Consider the following 24,850-nt stretch of genomic DNA (forward strand, 5'->3'; position numbering starts at 1 on the left):
CCGGTGACTTGAGTGTGCTGAGTGCAGTTCTTTTAGCTACCGTGTAGGCCTTGTTGATTATCAGTTTGGTATTTGGAATGGTATCTTTGCTAATTTCAACCTCCTGGATGATGCCTCACCCCTCCCCACCTTTCCCGTTTAGCAGCCTTATGCGTGTTTTCTACATATTTGACTATGTTTTTGTTTTGTAATTTATTTCATGTGTAGCCATTTTGGATTCCACCTTTAAGTGATAGCTTATGATATGTGTCTTTTTCTTTTTGAATTCTGTCACTTAGAATGATCATACGTAACTCCTCGGGAGTTGTTACAACTGGCCATATTTCATTGATTTCCAGGCTGAATAATATTCCACTCTACCTAAGTACCACATCTCTATCCATTTTTTCCCTCCAGAGACATTTAAGTTATATCCTAGTCGAGGATCTTTTAAACAGAGAGGGGGTAAACATTGGGGTGCCTGTGTCCTCTCGATTTTTGTTTTTCCCAAGATATACGCCCATGAGTGCAAGTGCCCTATGCTCTGTAGCTCATTTTTTAGATGCTTTAGTAAACACAATACACTTCTCCAGAATGGCCGTTGGCAATATACATTTCCACTATAAGTCTCACAGGGCTCCCTCTTCTCGTTGCCCTGTCCTGCATTTCTGTTTTTTACGCTTTATGAGGATGGCTCTTCTGACTGATGTGAAGTGATATCTTTTGTAGTATTGACTTCCAGTGCCCACCTGTTTGGTTGGCTAAAAAAGTGTATGCCCTTTTCTTGAATATATACAGAAAAAAACGCATACACCCTTTTTGGCCAACTGCAATGTTCAGCTCCTTTTCTTGTGCTTAATGGCGAGTCCTTTCTACCTCCTCAAATCCCTTTCCTGCCATTCTCCCTTGCTTACAAGTCCTTTTCTTTGACTTTCCTCAAGACATTTTTCAGTGATGGATATTTTCAACTCTGCAGTTTTGTGAATTTTACTGCCCCTGAGTTCCATTGTTCAACTTGTGTTTATGGGAACTGGCCACAAAGCAGCGGGATTTCCTCAAGCCCTATACTGTTTCCATGGGCAACCCTAGCCTTTGGTCAATTCGTCTTCCTGATTGGAAATTAGAGTGACATGTGCCTGTCTGAACACCTAGGACTTGTCTCTCATTGTTCCTCATCCTTCCGCTTCATCCTCTGGACAAATTCCAAACTGTACGCAACAGGATGTTGACAGTGCTGACATCTCCAAGTGGGGAGACTGTTAGTAAAGACGCTGGAGGGGTGAACCCGAGCACCAGGAGATGAGGAGATGAGATGCCTTTTCCAAACTCTTCCCGATCAGACGGTATACCATCCTCTGGGTGTGACAGACATGTTTTAGCAGTAGGAAGAGTCCCATTCATGTAAGGAGAACACCAGGGCTTTTTCAAAATCAGTGTCTCCCCGAAACCCAAACTGGGGAAGTTTTTAAGCTACGGCTACACATATGTTCATTAAGGGCCTTGGGAAGTAGGCAGAGTCCAAACTTTAGATAATTGAAGTCTTCAGGGTCAGAAGCACTCACCACCAGCTTCCCTTAGGCTACACTTTAACTGTCATTGATAGATGATGTCAATAAAAATATCTATTCTTTTTCAGATTATTTCCCCTTATAGGTTATTGCAAAATGTTGAGTGTAGTTCCCTGTGCTATACAGTAGTTCCTTGTTGATGATCTATTTTATACATAGCAGTGTGTATGTGTTAATTCCAAACTGTTAATTTATCCCTCCTCCCACCTTTCCCCTTTGGTAATAATAAATTATAAGATTTTATACTTCTCAGAAATGGGGGAGCTGAAAGAGAGGTATCATTTTCAATGGAAAAGCATTTAAAACAAGATTGAAGGTTTAACCAAGATTATTAGATGTACATCCTTGGAAAGAAATCACTTCGTTTCTCTAATATTGACCTGACAAATAAGACAAACCTTTTCACTGAACTTGCTTATAAAAAGTAATGGAAATATCAAATGGAAGTGTTAAAAACATCTTATTTTACCCGAGCCTTATACACTGTTCTATGTTAACTACAGTTTGGCTCACACATCTGTTCATTGAGGTTACAATAGTCTCAATTTCTGTTACTGATCCTCCAGAGTGGACCCCAACAAGTGTCCCCCTGCCCAGTGTCATTGGGGCCAACAGATCGAGACTGAGTTTGGTTCACAAGCAAAGGAAACTTTATATTTTGATCAGAGAATGGAGAGGTGAGAGCATGCACTACCCCGTGGGCTGTGGGCTGGGCTGCTGTGTAGAGACCTGTCAGAGTCAGTGGGAGGGAAGGAGGGGGCGGAGCTCTCGAGGGCCGGGTTGGCTGTAGCTCAGGCTCTATATCGTGGAGTCTGCACTGGGCCCCAGGAGCTGAGGTGTCGACCCAGCCATTCTGCACTAGGAAATCTGGTCTGAAGTGCCGGGTGTGGAACCTCTGCATGCGGGACCCTAGGAGCACGTGAAATTAGACAAAGCACAAAGGATAAAAAAGGTTAGACTTGACTTTATTGCCCAGATTCTATTTTTATCTCCCAGGGATTTTTAATGGGCTTTGCTGGGGACAAACCCCTCCTCTGCTTTTTGTCCCGTTCCTCATTCTTGGAGTGCTGAGGGTGCAGACCCTTCTTCTGTAACTGCTGAGTGCTGAGTTGGGAGCCCTCATACCCTGGGGCGAGGGTCAGAGCTTCTCCCCAGCAGCCTCCCGGTGACGTTGATTGTCCCCAGGACCCCTGCCTCCCTGTTCGTCCACCTGAGCACCAGCATTGGAAGTGTTATAGATTCTAATGACCTTTAAGGGTCCAGGAAAGAGATGTGCAGAGACGCTGTGGGGGCCGGTTTCACCCCGCCCCACATTTGTTTGGCCACCTTAGGCTGACCGTTTCTGCCAGCCTAGATGTTCTGACCAGTAGTCTGCGCTTTCTTCAATTAGGCCCCTGAATTAACGTACAAACAGCACCAGGTGTCAGAGCCCTGCCCGCTCAACTCCCAGACAATCCAGGGTCAGTGGTGATCAAGGACCATGATGGCCACTGAGTCAACAGCCTTTTGAAGTAAACAGGAGTCCAGCCGGTCTTATTGGCCACCATCATCATGGTGTCTGTAGGCTTTTCTATGGTGACAGTGTGGTATACTGTTCCCCCGCCAAGATTATTAGCTCCCCTCTGGGTGCAGTAAGTCCTGCAAGCAGTAGTCTACTCTTTTGGGACACACTCTTGTTGTTTTATGAGAGAAACTCCAGGTCAAGTGATGTTCACACGAGTCGTCATGGTGCCCTGTTGCCCCCGGTTATCTCTCTGGATGTTGGAGTTGGAGGGCCTCCTCACTCGAGGTCGGTGTGCCCACGGAGCGAACCCTGCAACTTCAGGGCATGGTTGGTGGTTAGGATCACCACGTGGGGTCCTTTTCCCTTAGGAGGGAGGTGGCCTTTTGGGCTGCTGATTTCCAGGTTTTTAGATACCGCCAGTATCTTGGCCAGATGTGGCAGTGGGCCAAGCCCCTTAGTGACCGTAGTTTATCCTACCTGGATGGCATTCTTGCATTGTTCCATTTCAAGTGGTCCCAGTTTTTGCACTAATTCTCCAATGGCGATTCACCTTTCACCGGGAATGTAAAGGTCAAAGGGTTTAGCTAAATTAGGGAGTTCCAGGGCAAGGGTCTGAATTGACTGCTCTTTCCATTCTTGAAAGGCCACTTCTGGATTCTATTCAAAAGGATCATCATCTTTTCCTTTCAGTGTTTCATATAGAGGCCCAGCTAGTAGACTGTAGTTAGGGATCCAGAAGCAGCAAACCCTGGCCTCCCCAGGAACCCCTAAGCTGTCTTCTAGTTTTAGAAAGGGGTAAGGCTGAAAATGGTTTCTTCCCTTTCCTGGGATGGGCTTCTCCGACCTTCTGTGAGAATGAAGCCCAGGCAGGTCACTGCAGTCTGTGATATTTGAGCTTTTTCTTGGACAACTTCTATCCTTTATTGGCTTGGTAGTTCAGAGGCCTCCTTAGTAGGGCTAGCGATCAGAATGTCGCCTGCATATTGAAGGAGGGTTTCCTTTTCCAGAGGTAGAACTTTTAGGTCTTTAGCTAAGCTTTCCCCAAAGATGGTGTGGGAATTTTTGCACCCTTGGGGCCGAACGGCCCGGAAGTATTGTTTTAGTTGTATGTTGAGTCCTGCCACTCACAAGCCAAAATTTCTTGTGACTCTGGGACTAATGGAATACAAAAGAAGGCATCATTGAAGACTAATACAGAATACCATGTCCTGGTGGTTGGTAGAATGACCAGCAGGGTGTAGGAATTAGGAGCAACTGGAGGTATATCCTCGGTGGCTTCACTGACTGTCCTGACATCCTTTACCAGGTCCCCAGCAGCCCATGGGACTCTCGTGGTCAGACCAATCCCAGAATATGGAGCTCACCTGGGCAGGTACCCCACCCCCACCCCAGCCCACGGGGCTCTCGTGGTCAGGCCCCTCCCAGGATACAGAGCTACCCTTGCAGATACTGTGGCAGGGCTGGGCACACAGGAACCGTGCACATAGCCCTCATTGCAGAGCACCCCCAGCTCACCTGTCGCTCAGAGCTGACACAGAGCACCTCAGAGCAGGACTTGAACTAACAAACAGCAGCTGTGACAGGTCTGTGACCCTGGGCATCACTCCGTGCGGCCTCCCTCCACCTGGTCTTCCAGAGACTTCCACTGCACCCGGGGCACCAGGCCTCTGTCTCCAACCACCACCCACCCCTCCTCTCCCTGACTCCTGGGTTCCTCTCATTAGGAGAGGGTTCTCTTGAAGTTGTCTCCCACTCATGGGCCAGATAAAATGATTAGAAAACAAGCCAAAGCTGCAGCCCCTTGTCTATCCTGACTCTCGGGAGCCCACACCTGTTCCTTGGACCTAGCCGCTTCAGCAAGTTCCATTTTCTGCAACTGTGAGCCCCTGAGGGGTGATGATTGGCTGACCTGGGCAGACTTACCGTGCCGGCCAGCCCTCCCCAGGTGTGCCTGGGTTGAGATCAATATAAATACCACTCCAGGCAGCAAGAGCCCCTGCAGCCGTGCCTGACGCCATTTTCTCTGCCCTGTCAGCAGTCTCGGGGCTGGGCTGGTGGGAGGGAGGGAGAGGCCACGGCTTTGTGGGTGGCCCAGTGTGAGTGGGGCTCTGCTGGACTTTCTGCAGCAGTTGCCAGGCTGCCACCTGCTAAAGAAGAGGATGTGTCACCCATACCTGCTGCTGGAATTTCTCCCTGGGCAGAGGTGAGGAAGGAAAAAAGCAGTGGGGGCAGGGACAGGACGGGTATCTCAGGCAGGGAAATGGAAATCTTCCAGAAGAGCACCCAGGGCCAGGACCATCCTGGCTGGCCTGCAGGCACCAAGTCGGCCGGCATGCTGTCACTCGTGTGGCTCCATGGCCCTTCCTCTAGGCTTTCAAGTCCTTGTATATATTCAGGTGTTTTACCTGGGACAGGTGGGAATAGTTCAGCAGCAACTGGCCTGGGGCTCAGCTCACGTTTACTCACAGATGCCCTGGCACGGTGCCCCAGCTTTGCAATGAGGACGCTTGTTGCGTGGGGGCTGCTGGCTGAATGGGAGACGATTCCCCACCACTGACCAACTTCAGAATTGTTTACAACTGGAGCAAGTGCCCTGATACGGTTTTCTTCTGTGTAACTGGTGGGTTCTGTGTTTTTTTTCTCTTTTTCGTTTTTGGTTCAAGGTAGATTTTATTCCTCTTTTTTGTATTTACAGATATAAGCATGGAAATAAATTATTCATATAAATACATGTATGTGCAGGGAATAATTGTTTTTTCTGTTTTATTTTTTAAATTTTATTTCTTTTTAATTTTGAATTTTATTTTATATTTTTATACAGCAGGTTCTTATTGGTTATCTATTTTATACATATAAATGTATACATGCCAATCCCAGTCTCTCAACTCCTCCCACCACCACCCCCCCAACAGCTTTCCCCCCTTGTTGTCCATACGTTTGTTGTCTACATCTGTTGCTCTATTTATGCCTTGCAAAATGGTTAATCTGTACAGTTTTTCTAGGTTCCACATATATGCATGAATATACAAGATTTGTTTTTCTCTTTCTGACTTACTTCACTCTGTATGACAGTCTCTGGATCCATCGACGTCTCTACAAATGACCCAATTTCATTCCTTTTCATGGCTTAGTAATATTCCATTTTATATATGTACCACGGCTTTATGCATTCGTCTGTCTGTGGGCATTTAGGTTGCTTCCATTACCTCGATATTGTAAATAGTGATGCAATGAACATTGCGGTGAATGTCTCTTTTTGATTTATGGATTTGTCTGGGTATATGTCCAGTACTGGGATTGCTGTATCATATGGGAATTCTATTGTTAGTTTCTTAAGAAATTCCATATTGTTCTCCATAATGACTGTATCAATTTATATTCCCAACAATAGTGGAAGAGGGTTCCTTTTCTCTACACCCTTTCCAGCATTTTTTGTTTGTAGATTTTCTATGATGCCTATTCTACCAGGTGTGAGGTGATACCTCATTGCTGAATCCATTACGTTCAGCAAGGGGTAGGTCTTGTCTATTCCATATTTGGCTTATGGAACAGTATCTGTGCTAATTTCAAACTCTGCTTTTATGCAGCACCCCAACTCACCTTTCCCCTTAAGCAAGCATAAGATGGTTTTCTAAATTTGAGTCCCTGTTCTATTATGTAATTCAGTTTCTGTGTAGCCAAGTTTACATTCCGTGTATTAGTGATATCTCATGATGTTTCATTTTCTGTGTGACTTATTTCAGTTAGAATCATCATACCTGAATCCACTCATTATGCTGCTATGGGCCTGATGACATAGATTTCATTGCTGAGTGATATTGCATTGTACGTAAGTACCACAACTTCTTTATCCATTTTTCACTTTCTGCAATATTGAACTTGTACGGTAAACGAGGTTCTTGTAAACAGAGGCGTCCCAAACTTTGGGGTGGCTGTGTCTTTTTGATTTTAATTTCCCTAAGCTACAGGACCATAAGTGGAAGTGCCCTAGGCTCTGTTGCTTTGTTTTTTAGATGTTTCAGGAAACACCACACACTTCTCCCAAGTGGCTGTTGGCAATTTACATCCTACCCATCAGCATAACAAGGCTCCCAGTTCTCCATGGCCTGTCCTGCCTTTCTGGATTTTACACTTTTTTCAGATGGCCCTTTTGACCGGGGGGAAGTGACACTTCATTGTAGTGCAGATTTCCTTTGCAAGCTTGCTTGGTTGGCCAAAAAGGGCGTATGCGTTTTTTCCTGAATATATTCAGGAAAAAACGCATACGCCCTTTTTGGCCAAGTGCATCATTGTGGACGTTCTGCCTCTTTTCCTATGCTTTCAATGCAATTCCAGTCTACCTCCTGAAATCGGTTTCCTGCAATTCTGCCCCACTTTCAAGTCCTCTTGGCAGCCTTACTTCAGTATATTTTTGGACGATAGCTGTCATTTATAACTCTGCAGGTTTGTGAATTACAGTGCCCCTGAGCTCCTTTCTTCAACTCGCTTTCTTTTGAGCTGGCCGCAGCACCGCAGGATGGCTTCAGGCCCTAATCTGGTTCCAGCACGGCACGCTGAGCATTTGGTTATTTCCTCTTCCTGGTGGGAAATGAGAGTTAAATTTGCCCGTCCAGACACCTCCAGCTAGTCTCTCATTGGTTCTCCCTATTCCTGTTCATCTTCCGCAGAAATTGCAAACTGGGCCAAACAGGAAGTTAAAGGCGCTGACTCTCCAAGTGGGAAGAGTGTTAGTAAAGCGTCTGGAATGTTGCACCCGAGTACCAGGGGAGGAAAACTGAGACACTTGAACATGTCTCCCGTTCACATGGTTGATCATACTCTGGGTTCCACATGCATGTTTTAGCTGACGGAAGAATACCTTAAACCTGGATAGTTGAAAACCGTGGAATGGGTATCATGCAATATGCCTTCAATGGGTTTTCATTTGCTCACCGAACCTCTCTAATCCTATCACTGCTGCGTTTATGCCCCTGTACACATGCTTGATTCTCTTTTGGAGACATAGCAATCCATAGGTTTTAAGATACTTACTAGTCAGGTACATTCTTAGGCGTTTAATATGCGGTGTTGAGTCCATTTCGTTGAGCAAGGAGTAGCTCTTGTCTATTCCATATTTGGCTTAAGGAACTTTATCTGTGTTCATTTCAATCTCTGGTTTTATGCAGCACCCCAACTCACCTTTCCCCTTAAGCAAGCATAAGTTGGTTTTCTAAATTTGAGACCCTGTTCTGTTCTGTAAATCAGTTCCTGTGTAGCCAAGTTTACATTCCGTGTATTACTGATATCTTATGATGTTTGTTTTTCTGTGTGACTTATTTCAGTTAGAATCATCGTACCTGAATCCACTCATTGTGCTGCTAAGGGCCTGATGACATAGATTTCATTGCTGAGTGATATTGCTTTGTAAGTAAATACCACAACTTCTTTATCCATTTTTCACTTTCTGCGATGTTGAACTTGTACGGTAAACGAGGTTCTTGTAAACAGAGGCGTCCGAAACTTTGGGGTGGCTGTGTCTTTTTGATTTTAATTTCCCTAATCTATAGGACCATAAGTGGAAGTGCCCTAGGCTCTGTTGCTTTGTTTTTTAGATGTTTCAGGAAACACCATACACTTCTCCCGAGTGTCTGTTGGTAATTTACATCCCGCCCATCAGCATAACAAGGCTCCCAGTTCTCCATGGCCTCTCCTGCCTTTCTGGATTTTACACTTTTTTCAGATGGCCCTTTTGACCTGGGGGAAGTGAGACTTCATTGTATTGCAGATTTCCTTTGCAAATTTGCTTGGTTGGCCAAAAAGGGTGTATGCGTTTTTTCCTGAATATATTCAGGAAACAACGCATACACACTTTTTGTCCAAGTGCATCATTGTGGACGATCTGCCTCTTTTCCTATGCTTTCAATGCAATTCCAGTCTACCTCCTGAAATCGGTTTCCTGCAATTCTGCCCCGCTTTCAAGTCCTCTTGGCAGCCTTACTTCAGTATATTTTTGGACGATAGCTGTCATTTATAACTCTGCAGGTTTGTGAATTACAGTGCCCCTGAGCTCCTTTCTTCAACTCGCTTTCTTGTGAGCTGGCCGCAACACCGCAGGATGGCTTCAGGCCCTAATCTGGTTCCGGCACGGCACACTGAGCCTTTGGTTATTTCCTCTTTCTGGTGGGAAATCAGAGTTAAATTTGTGCGTCCAGACACCTCCAGCTAGTCTCTCATTGGTTCTCGCTATTCCTGTTAATCTTCCGCAGAAATTGCAAACTGGGCCAAACAGGAGGTTAAAGGCGCTGACTCTCCAATTGGGGAGAGTGTTAGTAAAGCGTCTGGAATGTTGCACCCGAGTACCAGGGGAGGAAAACTGAGACATATTTGAACACGTCTCCCGTTCACACGGTTGATCATACTCTGGGTTCCACATGCATATTTTAGCTGAAGGAAGAATACCTTAAACCTGGAGAGTTGAGACCCGTGTAATGGGTACCATGCAATATGACTTCAAAGGGTCTTCATTTGCTCACTGAACTTCTCCAATCCTATCACTGCTACTTTTATGCCCCTGTACACACGCTTGATTCTCTTTTGGAGACATAGCAATCCATAGGTTTTAAGATACTTACTAGTCAGATACATTCTTAGGCGTTTAATATGGGGTGTTGAGTCCATTTCGTTGAGCAAGGAGTAGCTCTTGTCTATTCCATATTTGGCTTAAGGAACTTTATCTGTGCTCATTTCAATCTCTGGTTTTATGCAGCACCCCAACTCACCTTTCCCCTTAAGCAAGCATAAGTTGGTTTTCTAAATTTGAGGCCCTGTTCTGTTTTGGAATTCAGTTCCTGTGTAGCCAAGTTTAAATTCCGTGTATTAGTGATATCTTATGATGTTTCTTTTTCTGTGTGACTTATTTCAGTTAGAATCATCGTACCTGAATCCACTCATTATGCTGCTACGGGCCTGATGACATAGATTTCATTGCTGAGTGATACTGCATTGTACGTAAGTACCACAAGTTCTTTATCCATTTTTCACTTTCTGTGATACTGAACTTGTACGGTAAACGAGGTTCTTGTAAACAGAGGCGTCCCAAACTTTGGGGTGGCTGTGTCTTTTTGATTTTAATTTCCCTAAGCTATAGGACCATAAGTGGAAGTGCCCTAGGCTCTGTTGCTTTGTTTTTTAGATGTTTCAGGAAACACCATACACTTCTCCCCAGTGTCTGTTGGCAATTTACATCCCGCCCATCAGCATAACAAGGCTCCCAGTTCTCCATGGCCTGTCCTGCCTTTCTGGATTTTACACTTTTTTCAGATGGCCCATTTGACCGGGGGGAAGTGAGACTTCATTGTAGTGCAGATTTCCTTTGCAAGCTTGCTTGGTTGTCCAAAAAGGGCGTATGCGTTTTTTCCTGAATATATTCAGGAAAAAACGCATACGCACTTTTTGGCCAAGTGCGTCATTGTGGACGTTCTGCCTCTTTTCCTATGCTTTCAATGCAATTCCAGTCTACCTCCTGAAATCGGTTTCCTGCAATTCTGCCCCGCATTCAAGTCCTCTTGGCTGCCTTACTTCAGTATATTTTTGGACGATAGCTGTCATTTATAACTCTGCAGGTTTGTGAATTACAGTGCCCCTGAGCTCCTTTCTTCAACTCGCTTTCTTGTGACCTGGCCGCAACACCGCAGGATGGCTTCAGGCCCTAATCTGGTTCCGGCACGGCACGCTGAGCCTTTGGTTATTTCCTCTTCCTGGTGGGAAATCAGAGTTAAATTTGTGCGTCCAGACACCTCCAGCTAGTCTCTCATTGGTTCTCGATATTCCTGTTAATCTTCCGCAGAAATTGCAAACTGGGCCAAACAGGAGGTTAAAGGCGCTGACTCTCCAATTGGGGAGAGTGTTAGTAAAGCGTCTGGAATGTGGCACCCGAGTACCAGGGGAGGAAAACTGAGACATATTTGAACACGTCTCCCGTTCACACGGTTGATCATACTCTTGGTTCCACATGCATATTTTAGCTGAAGGAAGAATACCTTAAACCTGGGTAGTTGAAACCCGTGGAATGGGTACCATGCAATATAACTTCAAAGGGTCTTCATTTGCTCACTGAACTTCTCCAATCCTATCCCTGCTACTTTTATGCCCCTGTACACACGCTTGATTCTCTTTTGGAGACATAGCAATACATAGGTTTTAAGATACTTACTAGTCAGGTACATTCTTAGGCGTTTAATATGGGGTGTTGAGTCCATTTCATTGAGCAAGGAGTAGCTGTTGTCTATTCCATATTTGGCTTAAGGAACTTTATCTGTGCTCATTTCAATCTCTGGTTTTATGCAGCACCCCAACTCACCTTTCCCCTTAAGCAAGCATAAGTTGGTTTTCTAAATTTGAGACCCTGTTCTGTTCTGTAATTCAGTTCCTGTGTAGCCAAGTTTACATTCCGTGTATTAGTGATATCTTATGATGTTTCTTTTTCTGTGTGACTTATTTCAGTTAGAATCATCGTACCTGAATCCACTCATTATGCTGCTACGGGCCTGATGACATAGATTTCATTGCTGAGTGATACTGCATTGTATGTAAGTACCACAAGTTCTTTATCCATTTTTCACTTTCTGTGATATTGAACTTGTACGGTAAACGAGGTTCTTGTAAACAGAGGCGTCCCAAACTTTGGGGTGGCTGTGTCTTTTTGATTTTAATTTCCCTAAGCTATAGGACCATAAGTGGAAGTGCCCTAGGCTCTGTTGCTTTGTTTTTTAGATGTTTCAGGAAACACCATACACTTCTCCCGAATGTCTGTTGGCAATTTACATCCCGCCCATCAGCATAACAAGGCTCCCAGTTCTCCATGGCCTGTCCTGCCTTTCTGGATTTTACACTTTTTTCAGATGGCCCTTTTGACCGGGGGGAAGTGAGACCTCATTGTAGTGCAGATTTCGTTTGCAAGCTTGCTTGGTTTTCCAAAAAGGGCGTATGCGTTTTTTCCTGAATATATTCAGGAAAAAACGCATACGCCCTTTTTGGCCAAGTGCATCATTGTGGACGTTCTGCCTCTTTTCCTATGCTTTCAATGCAATTCCAGTCTACCTCCTGAAATAGGTTTCCTGCAATTCTGCCCCGCTTTCAAGTCCTCTTGGCAGCCTTACTTCAGTATATTTTTGGACGATAGCTGTCATTTATAACTCTGCAGGTTTGTGAATTACAGTGCCCCTGAGCTCCTTTCTTCAACTCGCTTTCTTTTGAGCTGGCCGCAACACCACAGGATGGCTTCAGACCCTAATCTGGTTCCGGCACGGCACGCTGAGCCTTCGGTTAATTCCTCTTCCTGGTGGGAAATGAGAGTTAAATTTGCCCGTCCAGACACCTCCAGCTAGTCTCTCATTGGTTCTCCCTATTCCTGTTCATCTTCCGCAGAAATTGCAAACTGGGTCAAACAGGAGGTTAAAGGTACTGACTCTCCAAGTGGGGAGAGTGTTAGTAAAGCGTCTGGAATGTTGCACCCGAGTACCAGGGTACGAAAACTGAGACATATTTGAACACGTCTCCCGATCACATGGTTGATCATACTCTAGGTTCCACATGCATGTTTTAGCTGAAGGAAGAATACCTTAAACCTGGGTAGTTGAAACCCGTGGAATGGGTACCATGCAATATGACTTCAAAGGGTCTTCGTTTGCTCACCGAACCTCTCCAATCCTATCACTGCTGCGTTTATGCCCCTGTACACATGCTTGATTCTCTTTCGGAGACATAGCAATCCATAGGTTTTAAGATACTTACTAGTCAGGTACATTCTTAGGCGTTTAATATGCGGTGTTGAGTCCATTTCGTTGAGCAAGGAGTAGCTCTTGTCTATTCCATATTTGGCTTAAGGAACTTTATCTGTGCTCATTTCAATCTCTGGTTTTATGCAGCACCCCAACTCACCTTTCCCCTTAAGCAAGCATAAGTTGGTTTTCTAAATTTGAGACCCTGTTCTGTTTTGGAATTCAGTTCCTGTGTAGCCAAGTTTATATTCCGTGTATTAGTGATATCTTATGATGTTTCTTTTTCTGTGTGACTTATTTCAGTTAGAATCATCGTACCTGAATCCACTCATTATGCTGCTACGGGCCTGGTGACATAGATTTCATTGCTGAGTGATACTGCATTGTACGTAAGTTCCACAAGTTCTTTATCCATTTTTCACTTTCTGTGATACTGAAGTTGTACGGTAAACGAGGTTCTTGTAAACAGAGGCGTCCCAAACTTTGGGGTGGCTGTGTCTTTTTGATTTTAATTTCCCTAAGCTATAGGACCATAAGTGGAAGTGCCCTAGGTTCTGTTGCTTTGTTTTTTAGATATTTCAGGAAACACCATACACTTCTCCCGAGTGTCTCTTGGCAATTTACATCCCGCCCATCAGCATAACAAGGCTCCCAGTTCTCCATGGCCTGTCCTGTCTTTCTGGATTTTACACTTTGTTCAGATGGCCCTTTTGACCGGGGGGAAGTGAGACTTCATTGTAGTGCAGATTTCCTTTGCAAGTTTGCTTGGTTGCCCAAAAAGGGCGTATGCGTTTTTTCCTGAATATATTCAGGAAAAAACGCATACGCCCTTTTTGTCCAAGTGCATCATTGTGGACGCTCTGCCTCTTTTCCTATGCTTTCAATGCAATTCCAGTCTACCTCCTGAAATCGGTTTCCTGCAATTCTGCCCCGCTTTCAAGTCCTCTTGGCAGCCTTACTTCAGTATATTTTTGGACGATAGCTGTCATTTATAACTCTGCAGGTTTGTGCATTACAGTGCCCCTGAGCTCCTTTCTTGAACTCGCTTTGTTGTGACTTGGCCGCAACACCGCAGGATGGCTTCAGGCCCTAATCTGGTTCCGGCACGGCACGCTGAGCGTTTGGTTAATTCCTCTTCCTGGTGGGAAATGAGAGTTAAATTTGCCTGTCCAGACACCTCCAGCTAGTCTCTCATTGGTTCTCGCTATTCCTGTTAATCTTCCGCAGAAATTGCAAACTGGGCCAAACAGGAGGTTAAAGGGACTGACTCTCCAATTCGGGTGAGTGTTAGTAAAGCGTCTGGAATGTTGCACCCGAGTACCAGGGGAGGAAAACTGAGACATATTTGAACACATCTCCCGATCACATGGTTGATCATACTCTAGGTTCCACATGCATGTTTTAGCTGAAGGAAGAATACCTTAAACCTGGGTAGTTGAAACCCGTGGAATGGGTACCATGCAATATGACTTCAAAGGGTCTTCATTTGCTCACCGAACCTCTCCAATCCTATCACTGCTGCGTTTATGCCCCTGTACATACGATTGATTCTCTTTTGGAGACATAGCAATCCATAGGTTTTAAGATACTTACTAGTCAGGTACATTATTAGGCGTTTAATATGGGGTGTTGAGTCCATTTCATTGAGCAAGGAGTAGCTCTTGTCTATTCCATATTTGGCTTAAGGAACTTTATCTGTGCTCATTTCAATCTCTTGTTTTATGCAGCACCCCGACTCACCTTTCCTCTTAAGCAAGCATAAGTTGGTTTTCTAAATTTGAGACCCTGTTCTGTTTTGGAATTCAGTTCCTGTGTAGCCAAGTTTACATTCCGTGTATTAGTGATATCTTATGATGTTTCTTTTTCTGTGTGACTTATTTCAGTTAGAATCATCGAACCTGAATCCACTCATTATGCTGCTACGGGCCTGATGACATAGATTTCATTGCTGAGTGATACTGCATTGTACGTAAGTACCACAAGTTCTTTATCCATTTTTCACTTTCTGTGATACTGAACTTGTACGGTAAACGAGGTTCTTGTAAACAGAGGCGTCCCAAACTTTGGGGTGGCTGTGTCTTTTTGATTTTAATTTCCCTAAGCTATAGGACCATAAGTGGAAGTGCCCTAGGCTCTGTTGCTTTGTTTTTTAGATGTTTCAGGAAACACCATACACTTCTCCCGAGTGTCTGTTGGCAATTTACATCCCACCCATCAGCATAACAAGGGTCCCAGTTCTCCATGGCCTGTCCTGCCTTTCTGGATTTTACACTTTTTTCAGATGGCCCTTTTGACTGGGGGGAAGTGAGACTTCATTGTAGTGCAGATTTCCTTTGCAAGCTTGCTTGGTTGGCCAAAAAGGGCGTATGCGTTTTTTCCTGAATATATTCAGGAAAAAACGCATACGCCCTTTTTGGCCAAGTGCATCATTGTGGACGTTCTGCCTCTTTTCCTATGCTTTCAATGCAATTCCAGTCTACCTCCTGAAATCGGTTTCCTGCAATTCTGCCCCGCTTTCAAGTCCTCTTGGCAGCCTTACTTCAGTTTATTTTTGGACGATAGCTGTCATTTATAACTCTGCAGGTTTGTGAATTACAGTGCCCCTGAGCTCCTTTCTTCAACTCGCTTTCTTGTGAGCTGGCCGCAACACCGCAGGATGGCTTCAGGCCCTAATCTGGTTCCGGCACGGCACGCTGAGCCTTTGGTTATCTCCTCTTCCTGGTGGGAAATGAGAGTTAAATTTGCCCGTCCAGACACCTCCAGCTAGTCTCTCATTGGTTCTCGCTATTCCTGTACATCTTCCACAGAAATTGCAAACTGGGCCAAACAGGAGGTTAAAGGCGCTGACTCTCCTGGTGGGGAGAGTGTTAGTAAAGTGTCTGGAATGTTGCACCCGAGTACCAGGGGAGGAAAACTGAGACATATTTGAACACGTCTCCCGTTCACACGGTTGATCATACTCTGGGTTCCACATGCATGTTTTAGCTGAAGGAAGAATACCTTAAACCTGGGTAGTTGAAACACGTGGAATGGGTACCATGCAATATGACTTCAAAGGGTCTTCATTTGCTCACCGAACCTCTCCAATCCTATCACTGCTGAGTTTATGCCCCTGTACACACGCTTGATTCTCTTTTGGAGACATAGCAATCCATAGGTTTTAAGATACTTACTAGTCAGGTACATTCTTAGACGTTTAATATGGGGTGTTGAGTCCATTTCGTTGAGCAAGGAGTAGCTCTTGTCTATTCCATATTTGGCTTAAGGAACTTTATCTGTGCTCATTTCAATCTCTGGTTTTATGCAGCACCCCAACTCACCTTTCCCCTTAAGCAAGCATAAGTTGGTTTTCTAAATTTGAGACCCTCTTCTGTTTTGGAATTCAGTTCCTGTGTAGCCAAGTTTACATTCCGTGTATTACTGATATCTTATGATGTTTCTTTTTCTGTGTGACTTATTTCAGTTAGAATCATCGTACCTGAATCCACTCATTATGCTGCTACGGGCCTGATGACATAGATTTCATTGCTGAGGGATACTGAATTGTATATAAGTACCACAAGTTCTTTATCCATTTTTCACTTTCTGTGATACTGAACTTGTATGGTAAACGAGGTTCTTGTAAACAGAGGCGTCCCAAACTTTTGGGTGGCTGTGTCTTTTTGATTTTAATTTCCCTAAGCTATAGGACCATAAGTGGAAGTGCCCTAGGCTCTGTTGCTTTGTTTTTTAGATGTTTCAGGAAACACCATACACTTCTCCCGAGTGTCTGTTGGCAATTTACATCCCTCCCATCAGCATAACAAGGCTCCAAGTTCTCCATGGCCTGTCCTGCCTTTCTGGATTTTACACTTTTTTCAGATGGCCCTTTTGACCGGGGGGAAGTGAGACTTCATTGTAGTGCAGATTTCCTTTGCAAGCTTGCTTGGTTGGCCAAAAAGGGCGTATGCGTTTTTTCCTGAATATATTCAGGAAAAAACGCATACGCCCTTTTTGTCCAGGTGCATCATTGTGGACGCTCTGCCTCTTTTCCTATGCTTTCAATGCAATTCCAGTCTACCTCCTGAAATCGGTTTTCTGCAATTCTGCCCCGCTTTCAACTCCTCTTGGTAGCCTTACTTCAGTATATTTTTGGACGATAGCTGTCATTTATAACTCTGCAAGTTTGTGAATTACAGTGCCCCTGAGTTCCTTTCTTCAACTCGCTTTCTTGTGACCTGGCCGCAACACCGCAGGATGGCTTCAGGCCCTAATCTGGTTCCGGCACGGCACGCTGACCCTTTGGTTAATTCCGCTTCCTGGTGGGAAATGAGAGTTAAATTTGCCCGTCCAGACACCTCCAGCTAGTCTCTCATTGGTTTTCACTATTCCTGTACATCTTCCGCAGAAATTGTAAACTGGGCCAAACAGGAGTTTAAAGGGACTGACTCTCCAAGTCGGGAGAGTGTTAGTAAAGCGTCTGGAATGTTGCACCCGAGTACCAGGGTACGAAAACTGAGACATATTTGAACACGACTCCCGATCACACGGTTGATCATACTCTGGGTTCCACATGCATATTTTAGCTGAAGGAAGAATACCTTAAACCTGGAGAGTTGAGACCCGTGGAATGGGTACCATGCAATATGACTTCAAAGGGTCTTCATTTGCTCACTGAACCTCTCCAATCCTGTCACAGCTGTGTTTATGCCCCTGTACACACGCTTGATTCTCTTTCAGACATAGCCATCCATACGTTTTAAGATTCTTACTAGTCAGGTATATTCTTAGGCGTTTAATATGGGGTGTTGAGTCCATTTCGTTGAGCAAGGAGTAGCTCTTGTCTATTCCATATTTGGCTTAAGGAAATTTATCTGTGCTCATTTCAAACTCTAGTTTTATGCAGCACCCCAACTCACCTTCCCCCTTAAGCAAGCATAAGTTGGTTTTCTAAACTTGAGACCCTGTTCTGTTTTGTAATTCAGTTCATGTGTAGCCAAGTTCACATTCTGTGTTTTAGTGATACCTTATGATGTTTCTTTTCTGTGTGACTTATTTCAGTTCGAATCATCATACCTGAATCTACTCATTATGGTGCTACGGACCTGATGACATAGATTTCATTGCTGAGTGTTATTGCATTGTACGTAAGTACCACAAGTTCTTTATCCATTTTTCACTTTCTGCGATATTGAACTTGTACGGTAAACGAGGTTCTTGTAAACAGAGCCGTCCCAAACTTTGGGGTGGCTGTGTCTTTTTGATTTTAATTTCCCTAAGCTATAGGACCATAAGTGGAAGTGCCCTAGGCTCTGTTGCTTTGTTTTTTAGATGTTTCAGGAAACACCATACACTTCTCCCGAGTGGCTGTTGGCAATTTACATCCCGCCCATCAGCATAAGAAGGCTCCCAGTTCTCCATGGCCTGTGGTGCCTTTATGGATTTTACACTTTTTTCAGATGGCCCTTTTGACCCGGTGGAAGTGAGAGTTCATTGTAGTGCAGATTTCCTTTGCAAGCTTACTTGGTTGGCCAAAAAGGGCGTATGCGTTTTTTCCTGAATATATTCAGGAAAAAACGCATACGCCCTTTTTGGCCAAGTGCATCATTGTCGAGGTTCTGACTCTCTTCATATGTTTTCAATGCAATTCCAGTCTACCTACTGAAATCGGTTTCCTGCAATTCTGCCTTGCTTTCAATGCCTCTTCATAGCCTTACCTCAATATATTTTTTGAAAATAGTTGGCCTTTATAACTCTGCAGGTTTTTGAATTGCAGTGGCCCTTAGCTCCATTTTTCAGCTCTTATTTTTGTGGTCTTGCCCCATAACCACAGGATTCCTTGAAGCCCTATTTTTCTTCTGGGGCACCTTGCTGTGCCTTTGGTTAATTCTTCTTACTGATGTGACATTAGAGTGACATGTGCCCATTGAAACCGCTACAGCTAGTTTCTCACTGGTTCCCCCTATTCCCATTCATCCTCCGCACTAACTGCAGACTGTGCAATACCAGAACTTAAAGGCATTGACTCTCCATGTGGGGATGTTGTTAGTAAAGTGGCTGGAATGTCGATCCGGAGCCCCAGGAGAGGAAAAATGAGGTGCGTTTTAGAAACCTTTCCCGATCATATGGTATACCAGTCGCTGGGTTTCCCAAGCATGGTTTAGCTGTAGGAAGATTCCCTTCAACCTGGAGTGTTGGGACCCTTGGAATGAGTAGCATGAAGTATTGCATTAAACTTTCGGCAGTTGCTCACCAAAGCTCACCAATCCTCTCAGCCCCAAGTGTCCAGCCTTATGTCTTATCCAGCTGTGGGTTTATATGTGGTCAATCCAGGTTGCATCACAGCCCCTGAGCGAATTTTGTAAGAATTTTTCTCTCTTTCATTGTTTCAGCGTTTTGTTTTTAAAATTTATTTCTATAATGGGGTTTAGCTCATTTTCACTGCTGTGTTTGTGCCGCTCTGCACACACTTGATTCCCTTATGGAGATACATCAATACATGGGTTTTAAGATTCTTATTACTCAGATATATTTCTCTGCGGTGTATAGGGTGTGTTGAGGCCAGTTCATTGAGCAAGGTGTAGATCTTGTCTAATACCTATTTGGTTTATTGAACGGTATCTGTGCTAATTTCAAACTCTGGTTTTATGCATCACCCCACCTCTCCTTTCCCCTTAAGCTGACATAAGTGTGTTTTCTAAATGTGAGACACTGTTCTGTTCTGTAATTCATTTCTTGTGCAGCCATATTTACCCTCCCTCTATAAGTGATATCTTATGATATGTTTCTTTTTCTGTTTGACTTATTTCAAGTAGTATTATCGGACCTAAATCCACTCTTTATCCTTCTACTAGCCTTATTACATTGATTTCATGGTGAAGAGATATTCCATTGTACATAAGTACCACATCTTCTTTATCCATTGTTCTCTTTCCTGGGATATTTAAGGTGTACTGAAGTTGAGGTTCTTGTAAACAGAGTAGCCCTAAACTGTGGTGTGCTTGTGTCTTGTTGATTTTAGACTTCCCTAGATATACTCCCATGATTGGAAGTGTCCTATGCTCTGTAGCTCTGTTTTTTAGATGATTTAGGAACCACCATACACTTCTCCAGAGTGGCTCTCGGCAGTTCACACACTGCCCATCAGCGTATAAAGGCTCCCTGTTCTCCATGGCCTGTCCTGCATTTCTGGTTTTTACAATTTTTTAGGATGGCCCTTTTGACTGGTGGGAAATGAGACTTCTTTGTTGTGCACATTTGCATTGCTTGCTTGCTTCGTTGCCCATAAAGTGCATATGCGTTTTTTTCCTGGATATAATCAGGAAAAAACGCATACGCCCTTTTGGGCCAACTGCATCATTGTCGAAATTCTGCCGCTTTTCATGTGCGTTAAAGACGAGTCCAATCTATCTCTTGAAATCTGTTTCTTGCAATTCTGTCTTGCATTCAGATCCTCTTCTTTGCCTTACCTCAACATATTTTTGGATGTTAGTTTTCATTTATAACTCTGCAGGTTTGTGAATTGCAGTGACCCTGAGCTCCATTTTTTAAGTTGCTCTTTTGTGAGCTGGCCTCAAACCCGCAGGATTGCTTCAGGCCCTATTTTGGCTCCGGCGAGGCAGGCTGAGCCTTTCTTTAATTCTTATTCTTAATGGGAAATTAGAGTGATATGTGCCCGTCCAAACCCCTACAACTATTCTCTCATTGGTTCCCCCTCTTCCCGTTCATCCTCCTCACAATTTGCAAAATGTGTGAAACAGAAGTTTAAATGTGCTGATTCTCCAAGTGGGGAGATTCTAAGTAGCGTGGCTGGAATGGTGAACAGGAGCACCAGGAGAGGATAAATGAGGTGCATTTTAGACACATCTCCCGATCACATGGTGTACAGTCCTCTGGGTTTTCCATGCATGTTTTAGCTGTAGGAAGATCCCTTGAACCTGCAGATTTGGGACCCATTGAATGGGTACCAGGTAGTATTACTTTAAAGGGTGTGCATTTCCTCACCCAACCTCACATTTCTCTTAGCGCAAACAGTTTCCAGCCTTATGTCTCATCCTGCTGTGGGTCTAGATGTGTTCAATCCATGTTGCATCACCGTCCCTGAGGAAAACTTGTAAGAGGTTTTCTCTGTCTCTCTGTCGTTTATTTTTTTCAATTTATTACTATATTGGTTACAGCTGATTTTCAAAGCTCTGTTTCTTGCTGCTGTACATCCACTTGATTCACGTACAGAGAGACATCAATAAATTCTTTTTCAGATTCTTACCAGTCGTATATATTCTTTTCCGGTGACTTGAGTGTGCTGAGTGCAGTTCTTTTAGCTACCGTGTAGGCCTTGTTGATTATCAGTTTGGTATTTGGAATGGTATCTTTGCTAATTTCAACCTCCTGGATGATGCCTCACCCCTCCCCACCTTTCCCGTTTAGCAGCCTTATGCGTGTTTTCTACATATTTGACTATGTTTTTGTTTTGTAATTTATTTCATGTGTAGCCATTTTGGATTCCACCTTTAAGTGATAGCTTATGATATGTGTCTTTTTCTTTTTGAATTCTGTCACTTAGAATGATCATACGTAACTCCTCGGGAGTTGTTACAACTGGCCATATTTCATTGATTTCCAGGCTGAATAATATTCCACTCTACCTAAGTACCACATCTCTATCCATTTTTTCCCTCCAGAGACATTTAAGTTATATCCTAGTCGAGGATCTTTTAAACAGAGAGGGGGTAAACATTGGGGTGCCTGTGTCCTCTCGATTTTTGTTTTTCCCAAGATATACGCCCATGAGTGCAAGTGCCCTATGCTCTGTAGCTCATTTTTTAGATGCTTTAGTAAACACAATACACTTCTCCAGAATGGCCGTTGGCAATATACATTTCCACTATAAGTCTCACAGGGCTCCCTCTTCTCGTTGCCCTGTCCTGCATTTCTGTTGTTTACGCTTTATGAGGATGGCTCTTCTGACTGATGCGAAGTGATATCTTTTGTAGTATTGACTTCCAGTGCCCACCTGTTTGGTTGGCTAAAAAAGTGTATGCCCTTTTCTTGAATATATACAGAAAAAAACGCATACACCCTTTTTGGCCAACTGCAATGTTCAGCTCCTTTTCTTGTGCTTAATGGCGAGTCCTTTCTACCTCCTCAAATCCCTTTCCTGCCATTCTCCCTTGCTTACAAGTCCTTTTCTTTGACTTTCCTCAAGACATTTTTCAGTGATGGATATTTTCAACTCTGCAGTTTTGTGAATTTTACTGCCCCTGAGTTCCATTGTTCAACTTGTGTTTATGGGAACTGGCCACAAAGCAGCGGGATTTCCTCAAGCCCTATACTGTTTCCATGGGCAACCCTAGCCTTTGGTCAATTCGTCTTCCTGATTGGAAATTAGAATGACATGTGCCTGTCTGAACACCTAGGACTTGTCTCTCATTGTTCCTCATCCTTCCGCTTCATCCTCTGGACAAATTCCAAACTGTACGCAACAGGATGTTGACAGTGCTGACATCTCCAAGTGGGGAGACTGTTAGTAAAGATGCTGGAGGGGTGAACCCGAGCACCAGGAGATGAGGAGATGAGATGCCTTTTCCAAACTCTTCCCGATCAGACGGTATACCATCCTCTGGGTGTGACAGACATGTTTTAGCAGTAGGAAGAGTCCCATTCATGTAAGGAGAACACCAGGGCTTTTTCAAAATCAGTGTCTCCCCGAAACCCAAACTGGGGAAGTTTTTAAGCTACGGCTACACATATGTTCATTAAGGGCCTTGGGAAGTAGGCAGAGTCCAAACTTTAGATAATTGAAGTCTTCAGGGTCAGAAGCACTCACCACCAGCTTCCCTTAGGCTACACTTTAACTGTCATTGATAGATGATGTCAATAAAAATATCTATTCTTTTTCAGAGTATTTCCCCTTATAGGTTATTGCAAAATGTTGAGTGTAGTTCCCTGTGCTATACAGTAGTTCCTTGTTGATGATCTATTTTATACATAGCAGTGTGTATGTGTTAATTCCAAACTGTTAATTTATCCCTCCTCCCACCTTTCCCCTTTGGTAATAATAAATTATAAGATTTTATACTTCTCAGAAATGGGGGAGCTGAAAGAGAGGTATCATTTTCAATGGAAAAGCATTTAAAACAGGATTGAAGGTTTAACCAAGATTATTAGATGTACATCCTTGGAAAGAAATCACTTCGTTTCTCTAATATTGACCTGACAAATAAGACAAACCTTTTCACTGAACTTGCTTATAAAAAGTGATGGAAATATCAAATGGAAGTGTTAAAAACATCTTATTTTACCCGAGCCTTATACACTGTTCTATGTTAACTACAGTTTGGCTCACACATCTGTTCATTGAGGTTACAATAGTCTCAATTTCTGTTACTGATCCTCCAGAGTGGACCCCAAAATGTGTCCCCCTTCCCAGTGTCATTGGGGCCAACAGATCGAGACTGAGTTTGGTTCACAAGCAAAGGAAACTTTATATTTTGATCAGAGAATGGAGAGGTGAGAGCATGCACTACCCCGTGGGCTGTGGGCTGGGCTGCTGTGTAGAGATCCTGTCAGAGTCAGTGGGAGGGAGGGAGGGGGCGGAGCTCTCGAGGGCCGGGTTGGCTGTAGCTCAGGCTCTATATCGTGGAGTCTGCACTGGGCCCCAGGAGCTGAGGTGTCGACCCAGCCATTCTGCACTAGGAAATCTGGTCTGAAGTGCCGGGTGTGGAACCTCTGCATGCGGGACCCTAGGAGCACGTGAAATTAGACAAAGCACAAAGGATAAAAAAGGTTAGACTTGACTTTATTGCCCAGATTCTATTTTTATCTCCCAGGGATTTTTAATGGGCTTTGCTGGGGACAAACCCCTCCTCTGCTTTTTGTCCCGTTCCTCATTCTTGGAGTGCTGAGGGTGCAGACCCTTCTTCTGTAACTGCTGAGTGCTGAGTTGGGAGCCCTCATACCCTGGGGCGAGGGTCAGAGCTTCTCCCCAGCAGCCTCCCGGTGACGTTGATTGTCCCCAGGACCCCTGCCTCCCTGCTCGTCCACCTGAGCACCAGCATTGGAAGTGTTATAGATTCTAATGACCTTTAAGGGTCCAGGAAAGAGATGTGCAGAGACGCTGTGGGGGCCGGTTTCACCCCGCCCCACATTTGTTTGGCCACCTTAGGCTGACCGTTTCTGCCAGCCTAGATGCTCTGACCAGTAGTCTGCGCTTTCTTCAATTAGGCCCCTGAATTAACGTACAAACAGCACCAGGTGTCAGAGCCCTGCCCGCTCAACTCCCAGACAGTCCAGGGTCAGTGGTGATCAAGGACCATGATGGCCACTGAGTCAACAGCCTTTTGAAGTAAACAGGAGTCCAGCCGGTCTTATTGGCCACCATCATCACGGTGTCTGTAGGCTTTTCTATGGTGACAGTGTGGTATACTGTTCCCCCGCCAAGATTATTAGCTCCCCTCTGGGTGCAGTAAGTCCTGCAAGCAGTAGTCTACTCTTTTGGGACACACTCTTGTTGTTTTATGAGAGAAACTCCAGGTCAAGTGATGTTCACACGAGTCGTCATGGTGCCCTGTTGCCCCCGGTTATCTCTCTGGATGTTGGAGTTGGAGGGCCTCCTCACTCGAGGTCGGTGTGCCCACGGAGCGAACCCTGCAACTTCAGGGCATGGTTGGTGGTTAGGATCACCACGTGGGGTCCTTTTCCCTTAGGAGGGAGGTGGCCTTTTGGGCTGCTGATTTCCAGGTTTTTAGATACCGCCAGTATCTTGGCCAGATGTGGCAGTGGGCCAAGCCCCTTAGTGACCGTAGTTTATCCTACCTGGATGGCATTCTTGCATTGTTCCATTTCAAGTGGTCCCAGTTTTTGCACTAATTCTCCAATGGCGATTCACCTTTCACCGGGAATGTAAAGGTCAAAGGGTTTAGCTAAATTAGGGAGTTCCAGGGCAAGGGTCTGAATTGACTGCTCTTTCCATTCTTGAAAGGCCACTTCTGGATTCTATTCAAAAGGATCATCATCTTTTCCTTTCAGTGTTTCATATAGAGGCCCAGCTAGTAGACTGTAGT

At 44.4% G+C, this 24,850-nt stretch overlaps 1 long non-coding RNA gene across 1 annotated transcript in view; it reads left to right on the forward strand.

Annotated features, from left to right (window-relative positions):
- LOC137218349 (uncharacterized) overlaps positions 1-24,850 on the forward strand; it is a 43,810-nt gene that overhangs the window by 15,859 nt on the left and 3,101 nt on the right. Inside the window, exon 2 of the long non-coding RNA XR_010940668.1 lies at positions 6,795-6,876. This is a non-coding gene — a long non-coding RNA (uncharacterized lncRNA). The remainder of the gene's footprint in view (positions 1-6,794; positions 6,877-24,850) is intronic.

Source organism: Pseudorca crassidens, unplaced genomic scaffold, assembly GCF_039906515.1.
Source record: "Pseudorca crassidens isolate mPseCra1 unplaced genomic scaffold, mPseCra1.hap1 Scaffold_85, whole genome shotgun sequence".
NCBI classification, from domain to species: Eukaryota; Metazoa; Chordata; class Mammalia; order Artiodactyla; family Delphinidae; genus Pseudorca; species Pseudorca crassidens.